This window comes from Oncorhynchus clarkii, unplaced genomic scaffold (genome assembly GCF_045791955.1).
Source record: "Oncorhynchus clarkii lewisi isolate Uvic-CL-2024 unplaced genomic scaffold, UVic_Ocla_1.0 unplaced_contig_1139_pilon_pilon, whole genome shotgun sequence".
NCBI classification, from domain to species: Eukaryota; Metazoa; Chordata; class Actinopteri; order Salmoniformes; family Salmonidae; genus Oncorhynchus; species Oncorhynchus clarkii.
This window is the reverse complement of record NW_027260903.1, coordinates 252,333-270,449: the sequence shown is the minus strand read 5'-3', so window position 1 is coordinate 270,449 and position 18,117 is coordinate 252,333. Positions and strand designations below refer to the sequence as shown.

General features: G+C 46.5%; 1 pseudogene; it reads left to right on the top strand.

Annotated features, from left to right (window-relative positions):
- The first annotated feature begins 7,601 nt into the window (after positions 1–7,601).
- The window catches only part of LOC139402169 (vesicular glutamate transporter 1-like), a 54,443-nt pseudogene continuing 43,927 nt past the window's right edge, over positions 7,602–18,117 (top strand).

Below are 18,117 nucleotides of genomic sequence, written 5' to 3'. Positions count from 1 at the left end.
ATACTGATAAGTACTGTAAGAAGTGCCTTATTATAGGTGACCTATCATTATACTGCTAAGTACTGTAAGAAGTGCCTTATTATAGGTGACCTATCATTATACTGATAAGTACTGTAAGAAGTGCCTTATTATATATAGGTGACCTATCATTATACTGCTAAGTACTGTAAGAAGTGCCTTATTATAGGTGACCTATCATTATACTGCTAAGTACTGTAAGAAGTGCCTTATTATAGGTGACCTATCATTATACTGATAAGTACTGTAAGAAGTGCCTTATTATAGGTGACCTATCATTATACTGATAAGTAATGTAAGAAGTGCCTTATTATAGGTTACCTATCATTATACTGATAAGTACTGTAGGAAGTGCCTTATGGTTCAAGTGCTGTATTAACACACCCAGGATCCTGTTCCTTGAACTGTGATGACAGTTTCAACTAGCTGCTCACAGGTCAATTATAAGTATGACTTGTATTCTTGGGTTTCTTGTAGTTTGACTTGATTCTGCTCCAAAGACACTTCTGAAGGTGAGGAGTATTGAGGGAAGCGAAGGACTTTAAAGTCCAGCTTGTATATTGCGTAGTAATACTCTTGTAAGACAAGTAGAGGCTCTGATCCAGAGAGCCACAAAATATATATTTGATATATTCTGATATGCAGTTTTTTTTATCAGGGTGCTAAACTTAGTTCAAGAAAGTAAGGAGCTGAATTTGGGGCAAAGATTGGGGAAGTTGTGCAGTGGTACTCGGTATGACCAGTAACCGCCCATAAACAACGATCCTGCAAAAGTAACTTCCAAAGGATGTTTAGAAAAGAACATGCCTTGTGTCTGGGGTTTTACTGGCCTGTAGTATGTGATGGTAGTGAGGAACAGCACAATCCACATAGCTGTGTGTTAGTAGTGTTAATAGTAGTGAACGGACTGAAAGGGAACTTAACATTCACATCATCTCCTGATGCCTATTGTTGCCTCTGACCCAACGTGTCTGTCTGTCTGTCAGAGGCCCCACCAGGGGGCAGGTCACCAGGCAGAACCAGTGAGCTAGGGAGGCCCCACCAGGGGGCTGGTCACCATTCAGAACCAGTGAGCTAGAGAGGCCCCATCAGGGGGCAGGTCACCAGGCAGAACCAGTGAGCTAGGGAGGCCCCACCAGGGGGCTGGTCACCAGGCAGAACTAGTGAGCTAGGGAGGCATCAGGGGGCAGGTCACCAGGCAGAACCAGTGAGCTAGGGAGGCCCCACCAGGGGGCTGGTCACCAGGCAGAACCAGTGAGCTAGGGAGGCCCCACCAGGGGGCTGGTCACCAGGCAGAACCAGTGAGCTAGGGAGGCATCAGGGGGCAGGTCACCGGGCAGAACCAGTGAGCTAGAGAGGCCCCATCAGGGGGCAGGTTACCGGGCAGTGCCAGTGAGCTAGAGAGGCCCCATCAGGGGGCAGGTTACCGGGCAGAGCCAGTGAGCTAGAGAGGCCCCATCAGGGGGCAGGTCACCGGGCAGAGCCAGTGAGCTAGAGAGGCCCCATCAGGGGGCAGGTCACCGGGCAGAGCCAGTGAGCTAGGGAGGCCCCACCAGGGGGCTGGTCACCAGGCAGAACCAGTGAGCTAGGGAGGCATCAGGGGGCAGGTCACCGGGCAGAACCAGTGAGCTAGAGAGGCCCCATCAGGGGGCTGGTCACCAGGCAGAACCAGTGAGCTAGGGAGGCCCCACCAGGGGGCTGGTCACCAGGCAGAACCAGTGAGCTAGGGAGGCCCCACCAGGGGGCAGGTCACCAGGCAGAACCAGTGAGCTAGGGAGGCCCCACCAGGGGGCTGGTCACCAGGCAGAACCAGTGAGCTAGGGAGGCCCCATCAGGGGGCTGGTCACCAGGCAGAACCAGTGAGCTAGGGAGGCCCCACCAGGGGGCTGGTCACCAGGCAGTACCAGTGAGCTAGGGAGGCCCCACCAGGGGGCTGGTCACCAGGCAGAACCAGTGAGCTAGGGAGGCCCCACCAGGGGGCTGGTCACCAGGCAGAACCAGTGAGCTAGGGAGGCCCCATCAGGGGGCTGGTCACCAGGCAGAACCAGTGAGCTAAATATCTAATAATATATTTTGTACATAGTGTATATGTATGTTTGACTCTTACTTTCAATGAGCTGCAACTTTACCTCCCTTATGATCTTGAGACCATGGTGCAAAGTCTCAGTCCTCAAAGCAGACTAGTCCTTTAACCTAATCACACTGCCGTTCTGATCCTAACCATACTGGTCTGGTTCTAATCTCCGTTCTGATCCTAACCATACTGTTCTGGTTCTACACTAATCACACTGCCGTTCTGATCCTAACCATACTGTTCTGGTTCTACTCCTAACCTATACACTGGTCTGATCCTAACCATACTGTTCTGGTTCTACTCCTTTAACCTAGTCACACTGTCGTTCTGATCCTAACCATACTGTTCTGGTTCTACTCCTTTAACCTAGTCACACTGTCGTTCTGATCCTAACCATCTAACCATTCTTACTACCTTGTCCTTTGCAGGCCAGTTCAGCTTGGCTCAGATCGACTCCGTAGTGTGAAAATAACTGTTTTTTCATCCTTGCCTTGTTACCAGTGATTGATTTGTCGCTGGGAAACGAGGTGTGTGCACACGTCAGCCAATCATTAGTTGATCATAAGTACCAGGGAGAAACACTAACCTAGCAGGACTGTGGATGTCGAGGGCCTGAGTTTATGCACCCTTGATCAAGACAATCAACTCTTACTGTATTTCTCAGTGTTGAGTTTATCCAGGTCAACTGTTACTGTATTTCTCAGTGTTGAGTTTATCCAGGTCAACTGTTACTGTATTTCTCAGTGTTGAGTTTACCCAGGTCAACTGTTACTGTATTTCTCAGTGTTGAGTTTACCCAGGTCAACTGTTACTGTATTTCTCAGTGTTGAGTTTACCCAGGTCAACTGTTACTGTATTTCTCAGTGTTGAGTTTACCCTGGTCAACTGGCTAACTCATTGATCCTGCCTGGTGAGTTTACCACCCAGCTCTGCCCATTCATGTCATTAGATATAAACTGGGAGTTCTGAGTGCTCTGCACAGCTATAACCATCAAAGCAAAGCTAGTAGCTGCAACGGAGACTGCAGAGAGAACAGAATCCTCCACAGTTAGAACTGGGATGTAGACTTCACAATGATTGTACAAACATCATCATGGCATCACAGCGTAACTTAGGCCTTATTAGTAACTGTAATGAAATAACAAATTTAATGATTTAATACCAGACATGTACCCAGTTACAGTCCACTTCCACTGCTTTTCCATTTAAATCGTGTTTGAAATTAGTATTTGAAAAAAATACAAATTGTAATTCATATGAAAAAGGGAATCTAAAAGTAGTGACATTTCCAAAACTTGTTTACGACCCTGTTATTACATGGTAATTACACAGCTTATTTCATTGGTTGTTAATATGGTTTAACAAGGCAAAGCCTATGGTGTCAAGTGTGGCCAGAAACCTTACTGTACTAGAAGGATTGGTACACTTGTAGTCCCGCAGTCAAACACACTCCAGGTCAGGGGTGGGCAACTCCAGTCCTCCAGCGCCTGATTGGTGTCACACTTTTTCCCCATCCCCAGCTAAAACACCTGACTCCAATATCATGATCTTCAGTTCAGAATGTAATTAGTTTAATCAGCCGTGTTTGCTAGGTGTGGGTCAAAGTGTGACACCATTCCGGCTCCAGGGGACTGGAGTTGCCCATCTCTGCTCCAGGGGACTGGAGTTGCCCATCTCTGCTCCAGGGGACTGGAGTTGCCCATCTCTGCTCCAGGGGACTGGAGTTGCCCATCTCTGCTCCAGGGGACTGGAGTTGCCCATCTCTGCTCCAGGGGACTGGAGTTGCCCATCCCTACTCCAGGGGACTGGAGTTGCCCATCCCTGCTCCAGGGGACTGGAGTTGCCCATCCCTGCTCCAGGGGACTGGAGTTGCCCATCCCTGCTCCAGGGGACTGGAGTTGCCCATCTCTGCTCCAGGGGACTGGAGTTGCCCATCCCTGCTCCAGGGGACTGGAGTTGCCCATCCCTGCTCCAGGGGAATGGAGTTGCCCATCTCTGCTCCAGGGGACTGGAGTTGCCCATCCCTACTCCAGGGGACTGGAGTTGCCCATCTCTGCTCCAGGGGACTGGAGTTGCCCATCTCTGCTCCAGGGGACTGGAGTTGCCCATCCCTGCTCCAGGGGACTGGAGTTGCCCATCCCTACTCCAGGGGACTGGAGTTGCCCATCTCTACTCCAGGGGACTGGAGTTGCCCATCCCTGCTCCAGGGGAATGGAGTTGCCCATCCCTGCTCCAGGGGACTGGAGTTGCCCATCTCTGCTCCAGGGGACTGGAGTTGCCCATCCCTGCTCCAGGGGAATGGAGTTGCCCATCCCTGCTCCAGGGGACTGGAGTTGCCCATCTCTGCTCCAGGGGACTGGAGTTGCCCATCCCTGCTCCAGGGGACTATGAGTTGCCCATCCCTGCTCCAGGGGACTGGAGTTGCCCATCTCTACTCCAGGGGACTGGAGTTGCCCATCCCTGCTCCAGGGGAATGGAGTTGCCCATCCCTGCTCCAGGGGACTGGAGTTGCCCATCCCTGCTCCAGGGGACTGGAGTTGCCCATCCCTGCTCCAGGGGAATGGAGTTGCCCATTCATGCTCCAGGGGAATGGAGTTGCCCATCCCTGCTCCAGGGGAATGGAGTTGCCCATCCCTGCTCCAGGGGACTGGAGTTGCCCATCCCTGCTCCAGGGGAATGGAGTTGCCCATTCATGCTCCAGGGGAATGGAGTTGCCCATCCCTGCTCCAGGGGAATGGAGTTGCCCATCCCTGCTCCAGGGGACTGGAGTTGCCCATTCATGCTCCAGGGGAATGGAGTTGCCCATTCATGCTCCAGGGGAATGGAGTTGCCCATCCCTGACCCAGGGGACTGGAGTTGCCCATTCATGCTCCAGGGGAATGGATGACAAAAAGTGAGGGAGACTGAAAGACAGATACACAGTCCTGGGTTCACTAAGGCCTGAGAGTCAAGGACACGCCCTGAGATAGATGAACTGCAGGAACGCTGGGTTGTAGTGATTATGGCACAGCATAGCAAAATGTTTTGCAACTAAAAACAATTGTTTCTTATTGTTCAGGTATCTGTCCCTGTTTCAGTCAGTTTTCTTCTGTTTGGTGCATAGTAAACACTACCCTGTTGAGACAGTGAGAGGCCACATTGTCATAGAGACTCCGCACTCCAGACAATCAAGGCAGCTTTGTGTTTGTTTTTGTGTGTGAGTTCATTACAGCACAATCTTACCAACGCCAAAGAGGTTTGCATGCAGTGTTTTACTGTATATTATGAAAAAGCTTGAGCTATTATGCTGCAATTTCAGCTTAGCTTGATCCATGTTGAGGATGGGTTTGCATGGACACCACCTTGGCCTTGTTAGCTCCCTAGGAAATGTGATTATGTATGTGTGAATGTATGCCTCTGACTGAATCTATGTCAGTGTAAAACTGAGCGTGTGTGTGTGTGTGTCTGTCTGAATATATATATGTATATATGAGTTGTTTTGAAAGATGTCTTACCTCAAGTATGTATGTGTTGTTGTCTAATAATAGGATTGTACTGTTATATACCAAATAAAGTATCCTTTTGAACAGGTGATTTCCTGTTCCGTGTTTGTCTTTGGCTTCTATTCCTCCTAGGTCAGGGCTCTCCAAGTCCGGTGATGGGGAACTACTGGGTAAGCAGGCTTTTGTTCTATCCCAGCGCTAACACATTTCCAATAAGGATCTGCATAACTGATCATGGCCTTGAGATATGTTAAGAAAGGGTATTGAGATAGGTAGATAAAGGGGGTTGACATAGGTAGAATAAATATCTATTATATTTTACTGTGTTCTATTCTGAAGCAGTGGTCCAGTGGGTGAGCAGCCTCCGAGGTTATGATGGAGTTTTACAGTGTATTGGATTTTAAAGAGGCAATCGGCTTTAGAATAGAACAAGAGATTAGAATATAATATAGATACTTAATTTTCCGTTTTGTGAGAAACGGAAATATCATATATTTAAAAGTCCAAACAAAGATAGGCTACATGAGGTGTGGATAGGCTGAAGCTAAAAAAAGGTCCAACCGAAAACCTGTGGAACTTCCTTTAAACTGCTGCTATCTGTGGTCCTATTGGGCAGCCTACCCCTGGCCCCTCCTAGTTCACTTCACCATAACTCCTCCTTTCTCCTGAAGTGTAGGTCTACTCTCCTTCACTAGGCTACTTCCCACACATCTAAAAGCATTGGATTGGTGGAGGCATTTAGGCTAGAGGGGGTTTATACCAAATTTATTTTACCAGTGATTTCCTTCAAATAAGTGAAGGGGAAGTTAACAAGTGCAAACTTTGGGAGGAAGGAGAGATAATTGCGTCTTACATCTCTACAGATCGGTGTCCCACCCTCAGGGCGGTTGAGCTAATGTGCGGTAATGTGATTAGCATGATGTTGTAATGAACAAGAACATTTCCCAGGGCATAGACATATCTGATATTGGCAGAAAGCTTAGCTGTACTGTTCCATTACAGTAGCTATTACAGGGAAAGAATACCATGATGTTGTTTGAGGAGAGTGCACAGTTATGAACTTGAAAAGTTATTAATAAACATATTAGGCACATTTGGGCAGTCTTGATAAAACATTTTGAACTGACTTGCTATGGTTCATTGGATCAGTCTAAAACTTTGCACATACACTGCTGCCATCTAATGGCAACAATCTAAATTGCGCCTGAGCTGGAATAATACATTATGGCCTTTCTCTTCCATTTCAAAGATGGTACAAAAAAAGGTTGTTTTTTCTTTGTATTATCTTTTACCAGATCTAATGTGTTATATTCTCCTACATTCATTCTACATTTCCACAAACGTCAAAGTGTTTCCTTTAAAATGGTATCAAGAATATGCATATCCTTGATTCAGGTCCTAAAATACAGGCAGTTAGATTTGGGTATGTCATTTTAGGCGAAAATTGAGGGGGAAAGGGGGCGGAAACTTTTAACCACTGTCGCCATCTAATGTGAAAGTAAGTGGCCGCTAGATGGCAGCATGAGTGGAGAGACTGGTCACGAGGCAGTGCGTGTCAAAAATAAGTGGATGACAGAAAAGTTTTAGTATCGTGTTTTTTAATCACATGACGACAAACTATGTTTATTACTTTTATCATGTCAATTGATTAAAATAATTTAAAATGGCAGCCTTGGCTTTAATATATGCAGAGACTAGGTCTAGGCTACTCCAAATTATACATAGGCCTGGTGGATGAGAGCACTATCAATGTTGTTTCGAGAGGGAAGTGTAGGCTATACTATCCTGTGAAAGAAAAGTCACTTCCGAATGGGCGCAATAATAAAGATATGCCTGCCTATAGGCTAGACTAGGCTACATCTAAATGTTGGCTATTGTATTTAGAAATATACATTTTATGACAAGCAATTTCTGTTGTGTATAGGAGCGCAAGAAGTGGTAGGGATGGACTGGTGGAGTGTGTAAGAGAGATAGAGAGAGAGAGAAAAAGAGAGGGACTGCGCTTAGAGCTGGAGTGCGCGCGGGATAGCACACCGGCTGGATCGGGGAGTCGCGAAGATGGAGATCCGACCAGACAGGTTTAAGGCGGTTGCAGCCAAGAATCTGGGAAAGATACACAGGTACCTCCTTAACTTCTTAACAATTGCTTATGGCTTGCCTTATTTTTATGTAAACCGTTTGTTGAAAATAGCTTTTTCTATATGCTGCGGTAATATAACTTTTATTGGTGATATTCAAAGCCCAAAAGGGCAACTGTTTGTGAAAGTGACTAAAAAGAAGTGGCACTTTCAGACAATGTAGCGCCACGGTCGATACCTGGATCTCAGTGGCGCGCACTGTATGCTAGGCGCACCTGGACTCGTTTGGACAGTGTGCGCTCAGGGACACAGCAAAATGGCAACATCTGGTGTGCATCCAGAGACGGGGTGGACATTATCACTAGAAAACTAGAACAACTCAAACAAATTGAGAGCGTGTATTTTATGAAATTCGATTCGGATAGGCTGTATAACAGTCGAAATGTATTGATGTAAATTGATTGTAGCAGGGTTTGGGTCAATTCGAACTGAATGCAGTCAATTCAGGAATTCAACTGAAATTCCAATTCAATTATTTGAAAAGGGCATACATTTTCAGTGACTTCTCAATAAACTGGAAAGTACCTATTTATTTCAGAAGTACCATTTTTTAAAATTCACTTCCTAAATGAACTGCTTTAAATTAAATTCGAATTGCCCCCAACCCTTCGATTGTAGGCTACCTAGATTGTTTCGGTTTTGGCGTTCAGGTGAGATGTGCCACTCTTGGTTTCAGCAGAGAGTGCGTGCGGTATCTGGGACCTGTGTTGCTCGGAGAGGTGTGATTACATAATGTTTTCGTGCGTAATTGACGCGCACTGGCCGATTGAGAAGGTTGTCCAGGTGGAAAGGAATAGAGAGAATCAGATTAGCCTCATGTAACATGTATGGTCCCCGGTGCCGATGACAGACCGAAACATCGACAGACAGACAGGACACTCAGAAAGACATACATACAATACCCATCGCCATCCTAATTGTCGCGTGTTCAATCAAGTGGTTTACATTCAACCTGACGGTTCGTTACAATGGCTCTGAACATGTACATAGTTGGAAAAGGATTTGAAACTTCCCCTGCAACTACAGGTGCGGATTATAGGCCTATCTTTCGCTATGCAAGTGCAGTGGTCACGTGCATCCACTGGTTTAATAAATAATGTTTCCAATCTATTTTTATTTAGTAACTTTGAAATGTATTCATAAAAAAAGCCATATGGCGTTCAAATAGGCCTACAATAAAATAAAAAGCCCCAGTCATTGTTATGATGACCAGATGTATAGAAGATGTGTTTGCACAAAATCATCTTTCAACATGAACATTTCATCACATTAGACTAAATGTCCATAATTTTAGCTTGGAATTAACTCATTGGGATATTTAGGCTGTGATTAAAATTGGAAATATTGTCAAATCAATAGAGGTCTTTCCAATAACTTTTGCCAGGTGTATTAATTGATTGGTTGCATTTATTGGATAATTAAATGTATCGCGGTGCTCCAGCCAGACAAACTTCCGTGGGTCGACTAGGCCTACAGTTATTTTGTCAGACGGATTCTCCGTAGGTCGACTGGACACTCAGGCAGGAGTCACTGCTAAACTAAAGGCTATAAAATAGGTGTCGAAAAAAATCGCATTTTAAAGCTCCTGCAGCCTCCTGTCGAAACCCTGAATCGAAGCATAACTCCAAACGTTTTGAAGATTTCAGAAATCTCACGTTTTCTTTATTTTATTATTATTAGCCCATTATTAATATCGTTTGCATGTTTTATATATGTTTACAACAGCATGGCCTAAACAAATGCAGCGTTACGGAAGGAAAAACCTGTGAGAAAACACAATTTCATGTTCATTTAAACCGGTCGATAATCTACATAATAAATTACCATATACAGTTTAAAATAGAATATTAAAAAGTGATCAATTGATCGTCTGTGTAGGTGACAAAAAATGAGAGATTATAGTCATTGATAGGGCAGCACACTCGAGCTCTCCCGGGGTTTGAGGTAGCAACCAAACATATAAATCCCCATCCTGAAATAGCCCGTTTCTCCGCCCAGCTGTCGGTCCACGCAAATCCCCTAACTCTACCCCTCCCACATTCCCACTCCAAGCCCAGCCCACTGTCACTTCCTCTCGCCCCCCTCCTCTCACCCCCTCCTCATTCACAGACCAGCCTACTCCATCATCTCATCCGGGGCCCCGGATTAAGAGTGTAAGGGCACGCGAGTCAAATCGCTTTTTTCCCCCTGGCTCTCGTGAGGCACGTGCGTGCTGGTGTCCAATGCTATTTGCTTTGAAATACTGTATGTGATTGGATTTGATTTATTTATATAGGGCCTTTCTACCAATTCTTTCTACCAACTGAGGTAGTAGGCTAAAGGAGGTACTGAAAGCGCTTTACATAGTAGGCTAAAAGGGGGAAATCACCTTCACACTACACTTCTTGCATGACTGTGAGGGCTCACCCTCAGAGGAACTAGCTAAATGACTGTAGTGTATCAGACTGAATGCCCAGAGGAACTAGCTATATGACTGTAGTGTATCAGACTGAGGGCTCAGAGGAACTTGCTATATGACTGTAGTGTATCAGACTGAGGGCCCAGAGGAACTAGCTATATGACTGTAGTGTATCAGACTGAGGGCCCAGAGGAACTAGCTATATGACTGTAGTGTATCAGACTGAGGGCTCAGAGGAACTAGCTATATGACTGTAGTGTATCAGACTGAGGGCTCAGAGGAACTAGCTATATGACTGTAGTGTATCAGACTGAGGGCTCAGAGGAACTAGCTATATGACTGTAGTGTATCCTAATCAAAGGGTTGAACTAATCCATATTTTGTAAATTATTGGTGTATTCACGTATATGGTAGGCCTACAGTACCAGTCAAAAGTTTGGACACAGCTACTTATACTTGGGTGTTTCTTGTAGAATAATAGTGAAGACATTAAAACTATGAAATAACACACATGGAATCATGTAGTAACCAAAAAAGTGCTAAACAAATAAAAATATATTTTAGATGAGATTCTTCAAAGTAGCCAGCCGTTGCCTATATGACATCATTGCACACTCTTGGCATTCTCTCAACCAGCTTCATGAGGTAGTCACCTGGAATGGATTTCAATTAACAGGTGTGCCTTGTTAAAAGTGAATTTGTGGAATTCTGTTCCTTCTTAATGTGTTTGAGCCAATCAGTTGTGTTGTGAAAATGTAGGGGTGTTATACAGAATATGTCCCTATTTGATAAAAGACCAAGTCCATGTTATGGCAAGAACAGCTTGAATAAGCAAAGAGAAACTACAGTCCATCATTACTTTAAGACTTGAAGGTCAGTCAATACGGAACATTTCAAGAACTTTGAAAGTTTCTTCAAGTGCAGTCGCAAAAATCATAAAGCGCAATGATGAACCTGGCTGTCATGAGGACCGCCACAGGAAAGGAAGACCCATAGTCACCTCTACTGCAGAGGATAAGTTAATTAGACTTAACTGCACATCAGATTGAATTGCTGCAAAGAAACCACAACTAAAGGACACCAATAATAAGAAGAGACTTGCTTGGGTCAAGAAACACGAGTAATGGATATTAGTCCGGTGGAAATCTGTCCTTTGGTCTGATGAGTCTAAATGTAAGATTTTTGGTTCCAACCGCTGTGTCTTTGTGAGACGCAGAGTAGGTGAACGGATGATCTCCACATGTGTGGTTCCCACCATGAAGGATGGAGGAGGATGTGTGATGGTGTGGATGTGCTTTTCTGGTGACACTGTTGGTGATTTATTTAGAATTCAAAGCACACTTAACCAGCATGGCTACCACCGTATTCTACAGCAATACGCCATCCCATACGGTTTGAGCTTAGTGGGACTATAATTTGTTTCTCAACAGGACAATGACCCAACACACCTCCTGTGCCTTGAATTCTAAATAAATCACCAACATTGTCACCAGCAAAGCACATCCACACCATCACACATCCTCCACCATGCTTCACGGTGGGAACCACACTTGTGGAGATCATCCATTCACCTACTCTGCGTCTCACAAAGACACGGCGATTGGAACCAAAAATCTTACATTTAGACTCATCAGACCAAAGGACAGATTCCCACCGGTCTAATATCCATTACTCGTGTTTCTTGACCCAAGCAAGTCTCTTCTTATTATTGGTGTCCTTTAGTTGTGGTTTCTTTGCAGCAATTCAATCTGATGTGCAGTTAAGTAAGGCCAATTTGACCAAAAAGGAGAGTGATGGAGTGCTGCATCAGATGATCTGACCTCCACAATCATTTGATCTCAACCCAATTAAGATGGTTTGGGATGAGTTGAACTGCAGAGTTTTTATTTTTTATTTTACTTTGGCAAGTCAGATAAGAACAAATTCTTATTTAAAATGACAGTCTAGGAACAGTGGGTTAACTGCCTTGTTCAGGGGCAGAATGACAGATTTTTACCTTGTCAGCTCAGGGATTCAATCTAGCAACCTTTCGGTTACTGGCCCAACACTCTAACCACTAGGCTACCTGTCCTCCAGTGAAGGAAAAGCAGCGAACAAGTGCTCAGCGTATATGGGAACTACTTCAAGCCTGTTGGAAAAGCATTCCAGGTGAAGCTGGTTGAGAGAATGCCAAGAGTGTGCAAAGCTGTCGTCAAGGCAACGGGTGGTTACTTTGAAGAATCTCAAATATAAAATGTATTTTGATATGTTTAACACTTTTCTGGTTACTACATGATTCCATATGTGTATTTGTTTTGATGTATTCACTATTATTCTACAACGTAGAAAATAAATAAGAAAAACCCTGACTACGTGTCTCCAAACTTTTGATTGGTACTCTATATTCAAACAATAGGAAGTATGTGTGTGTGTGTGTGTGTGTGTTTGTGTGTGCGTATGTGAGTGTGTATACTGTGTGAGTGGTCTACCTCACCGACAGAACCGTGATCCTCCCTGTGAATGCTGCCAGTAGTTCATCTATTATTTAGAGTTTTTCTCCATCGGAATGCGTCTCTAGTTTCTATATTAAACTAGGTAGGCAAATACTATGGTAGTGTAAGGTACAGAGCAGCCCCAACACCTTCTCCTCTCCTCTCTAAGGTACAGAGCAGCCCCAACACCTTCTCTTCTCCTCTCTAAGGTACAGAGCAGCCCCAACACCTTCTCCTCTCCCCTCTAAGGTACAGAGCAGCCCCAACACCTTCTCTTCTCCTCTCTAAGGTACAGAGCAGCCCCAACACCTTCTCCTCTCCTCTCTAAGGTACAGAGCAGCCCCAACACCTTCTCATCTCCTCTCTAAGGTACAGAGCAGCCCCAACACCTTATCTTCTCCTCTCTAAGGTACAGAGCAGCCCCAACACCTTCTCCTCTCCTCTCTAAGGTACAGAGCAGCCCAAACACCTTCTCTTCTCCTCTCTAAGGTACAGAGCTGCCCCAACACCTTCTCCTCTCCTCTCTAAGGTACAGAGCAGCCCCAACACCTTCTCTTCTCCTCTCTAAGGTACAGAGCAGCCCCAACACCTTCTCCTCTCCTCTCTAAGGTACAGAGCAGCCCCAACACCTTCTCATCTCCTCTCTAAGGTACAGAGCAGCCCCAACACCTTCTCTTCTCCTCTCTAAGGTACAGAGCAGCCCCAACACCTTCTCCTCTCCTCTCTAAGGTAAAGAGCCCCAACACCTTCTCCTCTCCTCTCTAAGGTACAGAGCCCCAACACCTCCTCTCCTCTCTAAGGTACAGAGCCCCAACACCTTCTCCTCTCCTCTCTAAGGTACAGAGCCCCAACACCTTCTCCTCTCCTCTCTAAGGTACAGAGCAGCCCCAACACCCTCTCCTCTCCTCTCTAAGGTACAGAGCAGCCCCAACACCCTCTCCTCTCCTCTCTAAGGTACAGAGCCCCAACACCTTCTCCTCTCCTCTCTAAGGTACAGAGCAGCCCCAACACCTTCTCCTCTCCTCTCTAAGGTACAGAGCCCCAACACCTTCTCCTCTCCTCTCTAAGGTATAGAGCAGCCCCAACACCTTCTCCTCTCCTCTCTAAGGTACAGAGCCCCAACACCTTCTCCTCTCCTCTCTCCTCTTCTCTACCTTCACCTCTTCCCTGCAGTCATTCCCTTGTCATCCGTCAATAAGTAATCATATTTAGCAGAGGCTTTTATCCAAAGCGAGTTACAGTCATGTGTGCATATATTTAATGTCTGGGTGGTCCTGGGAATCAAACCCACAATCCTGGTGTTGCAACCACCATGCCAACTGATCTAATGAGGACCATGCTCTACTAACTGGTCTACAGAGGACCATGCTCTACTAACTGAACTACAGAGGACCATGCTCTACCAACTGATCTACAGAGGACCATGCTCTACTAACTGAACTACAGAGGACCATGCTCTACCAACTGAACTACAGAGGACCATGCTCTACTAACTGAACTACAGAGGACCATGCTCTACCAACTGGTCTACAGAGGACCATGCTCTACCAACTGGTCTACAGAGGACCATGCTCTACTAACTGAATTACAGAGGACCATGCTCTACCAACTGAACTACAGAGGACCATGCTCTACCAACTGAACTACAGAGGACCATGCTCTACTAACTGAACTACAGAGGACCATGCTCTACTAACTGAACTACAGAGGACCATGCTCTACCAACTGAACTACAGAGGACCATGCTCTACCAACTGGTCTACAGAGGACCATGCTCTACTAACTGAGCAACATAGGACCATGCTCTACTAACTGAACTACAGAGGACCATGCTCTACCAACTGGTCTACAGAGGACCATGCTCTACTAACTGAACTACAGAGGACCATGCTCTACTAACTGAACTACAGAGGACCATGCTCTACTAACTGAACTACAGAGGACCATGCTCTACTAACTGAACTACAGAGGACCATGCTCTACCAACTGAACTACAGAGGACCATGCTCTACTAACTGAACTACAGAGGACCATACTCTACCAACTGGTCTACAGAGGACCATGCTCTACCAACTGAACTACAGAGGACCATGCTCTACCAACTGGTCTACAGAGTACCATGCTCTACTAACTGATCTACAGAGGACCATGCTCTACTAACTGAACTACAGAGGACCATGCTCTACCAACTGATCTACAGAGGACCATGCTCTACCAACTGAACTACAGAGGACCATGCTCTACCAACTGATCTACAGAGGACCATGCTCTACCAACTGGTCTACAGAGGACCATGCTCTACCAACTGATCTACAGAGGACCATGCTCTACCAACTGGTCTACAGAGGACCATGCTCTACCAACTTAACTACAGAGGACCATGCTCTACTAACTGAACTACAGAGGACCATGCTCTACCAACTGATCTACAGAGGACCATGCTCTACCAACTGGTCTACAGAGGACCATGCTCTACTAACTGAACTACAGAGGACCATGCTCTACTAACTGAACTACAGAGGACCATGCTCTACCAACTGATCTTTGGAATCTAGCTTATTAGATAATGGTCATCACAACAGAGCTATCTCAACCTATAGGCTATCACAGCGGAGCATTCTCAACCTATTGGCTATCACAGCCGTGCTCTCTCAATCTATTGACTATCACAGCGGAGGTCTCTCAAGTTAGGGGGGGGGGGGGGGTCATACACCCAATTAGTACAGCCTGTAACAGACCCCGACATGCAGGGTGACATTTTGGCAGAGCCATAAAGTGCTATCATTGTCAAATTGATGGAATTCATGGTTAAGATATGTAGTGCCAGCTGCTCTGTCATTTTAAACCCTCATATTGATGGAATTCATGTCATTTTAAACCCTCATATTGATGGAATTCATGGTTAAGAAGGAAATGCTACCACAGTCCTGGGGAGGGAAATGCTACCACAGTCATGGGGAGGGAAATGCTACCACAGGCATGGGGAGGGAAATGCTACCACAGGCATGGGGAGGGAAATGCTACCACAGGCATGGGGAGGGAAATGCTACCACAGGCATGGGGTGGGAAATGCTACCACAGGCATGGGGAGGGAAATGCTACCACAGGCATGGGGAGGGAAATGCTACCACAGGCATGGGGAGGGAAATGCTACCACAGTCATGGGGAGGGAAATGCTACCACAGTCATGGGGAGGGAAATGCTACCACAGGCATGGGGAGGGAAATGCTACCACAGGCATGGGGAGGGAAATGCTACCACAGGCATGGGGAGGGAAATGCTACCACAGTCATGGGGAGGGAAATGCTACCACAGGCATGGGGAGGGAAATACTACCACAGGCATGGGGAGGGAAATGCTACCACAGGCATGGGGAGGGAAATGCTACCACAGGCATGGGGAGGGAAATGCTACCACAGGCATGGGGAGGGAAATGCTACCACAGGCATGGGGAGGGAAATGCTACCACAGGCATGGGGAGGGAAATGCTACCACAGGCATGGGGAGGGAAATGCTACCACAGGCATGGGGAGGGAAATGCTACCACAGGCATGGGGAGGGAAATGCTACCAGAGGCATGGGGAGGGAAATGCTACCACAGGCATGGGGAGGGAAATGCTACCACAGGCATGGGGAGGGAAATGCTACCACAGGCATGGGGAGGGAAATGCTACCACAGGCATGGGGAGGGAAATGCTACCACAGGCATGGGGAGGGAAATGCTACCACAGGCATGGGGAGGGAAATGCTACCACAGTCATGGAGAGGGAAATGCTACCACAGTCATGGGGAGGGAAATGCTACCACAGGCATGGGGAGGGAAATGCTACCACAGGCATGGGGAGGGAAATGCTACCACAGTCATGGGGAGGGAAATGCTACCACAGGCATGGGGAGGGAAATACTACCACAGGCATGGGGAGGGAAATGCTACCACAGGCATGGGGAGGGAAATGCTACCACAGGCATGGGGAGGGAAATGCTACCACAGGCATGGGGAGGGAAATGCTACCACAGGCATGGGGAGGGAAATGCTACCACAGGCATGGGGAGGGAAATGCTACCACAGGCATGGGGAGGGAAATGCTACCACAGTCATGGGGAGGGAAATGCTACCACAGGCATGGGGAGGGAAATGCTACCACAGGCATGGGGAGGGAAATGCTACCACAGGCATGGGGAGGGAAATGCTACCACAGTCATGGGGAGGGAAATGCTACCACAGGCATGGGGAGGGAAATACTACCACAGGCATGGGGAGGGAAATGCTACCACAGGCATGGGGAGGGAAATACTACCACAGGCATGGGGAGGGAAATGCTACCACAGGCATGGGGAGGGAAATGCTACCACAGGCATGGGGAGGGAAATGCTACCACAGGCATGGGGAGGGAAATGCTACCACAGGCATGGGGAGGGAAATGCTACCACAGGCATGGGGAGGGAAATGCTACCACAGGCATGGGGAGGGAAATGCTACCACAGGCATGGGGAGGGAAATGCTACCACAGGCATGGGGAGGGAAATGCTACCACAGGCATGGGGAGGGAAATGCTACCACAGGCATGGGGAGGGAAATGCTACCACAGGCATGGGGAGGGAAATGCTACCACAGTCATGGGGAGGGAAATGCTACCACAGGCATGGGGAGGGAAATGCTACCACAGGCATGGGGAGGGAAATGCTACCACAGGCATGGGGAGGGAAATGCTACCACAGTCATGGGGAGGGAAATGCTACCACAGGCATGGGGAGGGAAATGCTACCACAGGCATGGGGAGGGTAATGCTACCACAGGCATGGGGAGGGTAATGCTACCACAGGCATGGGGAGGGAAATGCTACCACAGGCATGGGGAGGGAAATGTAACTTTCCACACCGACGACGCTTCACTGCAATGTCAAGACAGTACTACTATAGTTCTACATCTGTAAAGCACCTTTCATAAACATTAAAACACTACAAATATATTTAAAAAACAGTACATACAGTACATACATGGGCAGCAGGTAGCCTAGTGGTTAGAGAGACAGGTAGCCTAGTGGTTAGAGAGACAGGTAGCCTAGTGGTTAGAGAGTTGGACTTGTAACCGAAATGTTGCAAGATCGAATCCCCCAGCTTACAAGGTAAAAAAATCTGTCGTTCTGCCCCTGAACAATGCAGTTAACTGTTGCTAGGTCATCATTGAAAATAAGCATTTGTTCTTAACTGACTTGCCTAGTTTAATAAAGGTAAAATAAATAAATAAACATAGTAAACAAAACAAAAATATATATATATTTGTGTAATAACATATAATCAAAAAATAGTTGGTGGCGTTTTAATATGTATTGATAGTGACTTCCTGGTTTTACAGTATGTCACATGGATGCTGTTTTACAGTATGTCACATGGATGCTGTTTTACAGTATGTCACATGGATGCTGTTTTACAGTATGTCACATGGATGCTGTTTTACAGTATGTCACATGGATGCTGTCTTTCTAAGTTATGTGAATTGCCATGCAGTTTGCGCAGTGTGAGTAGTAAAAACTCA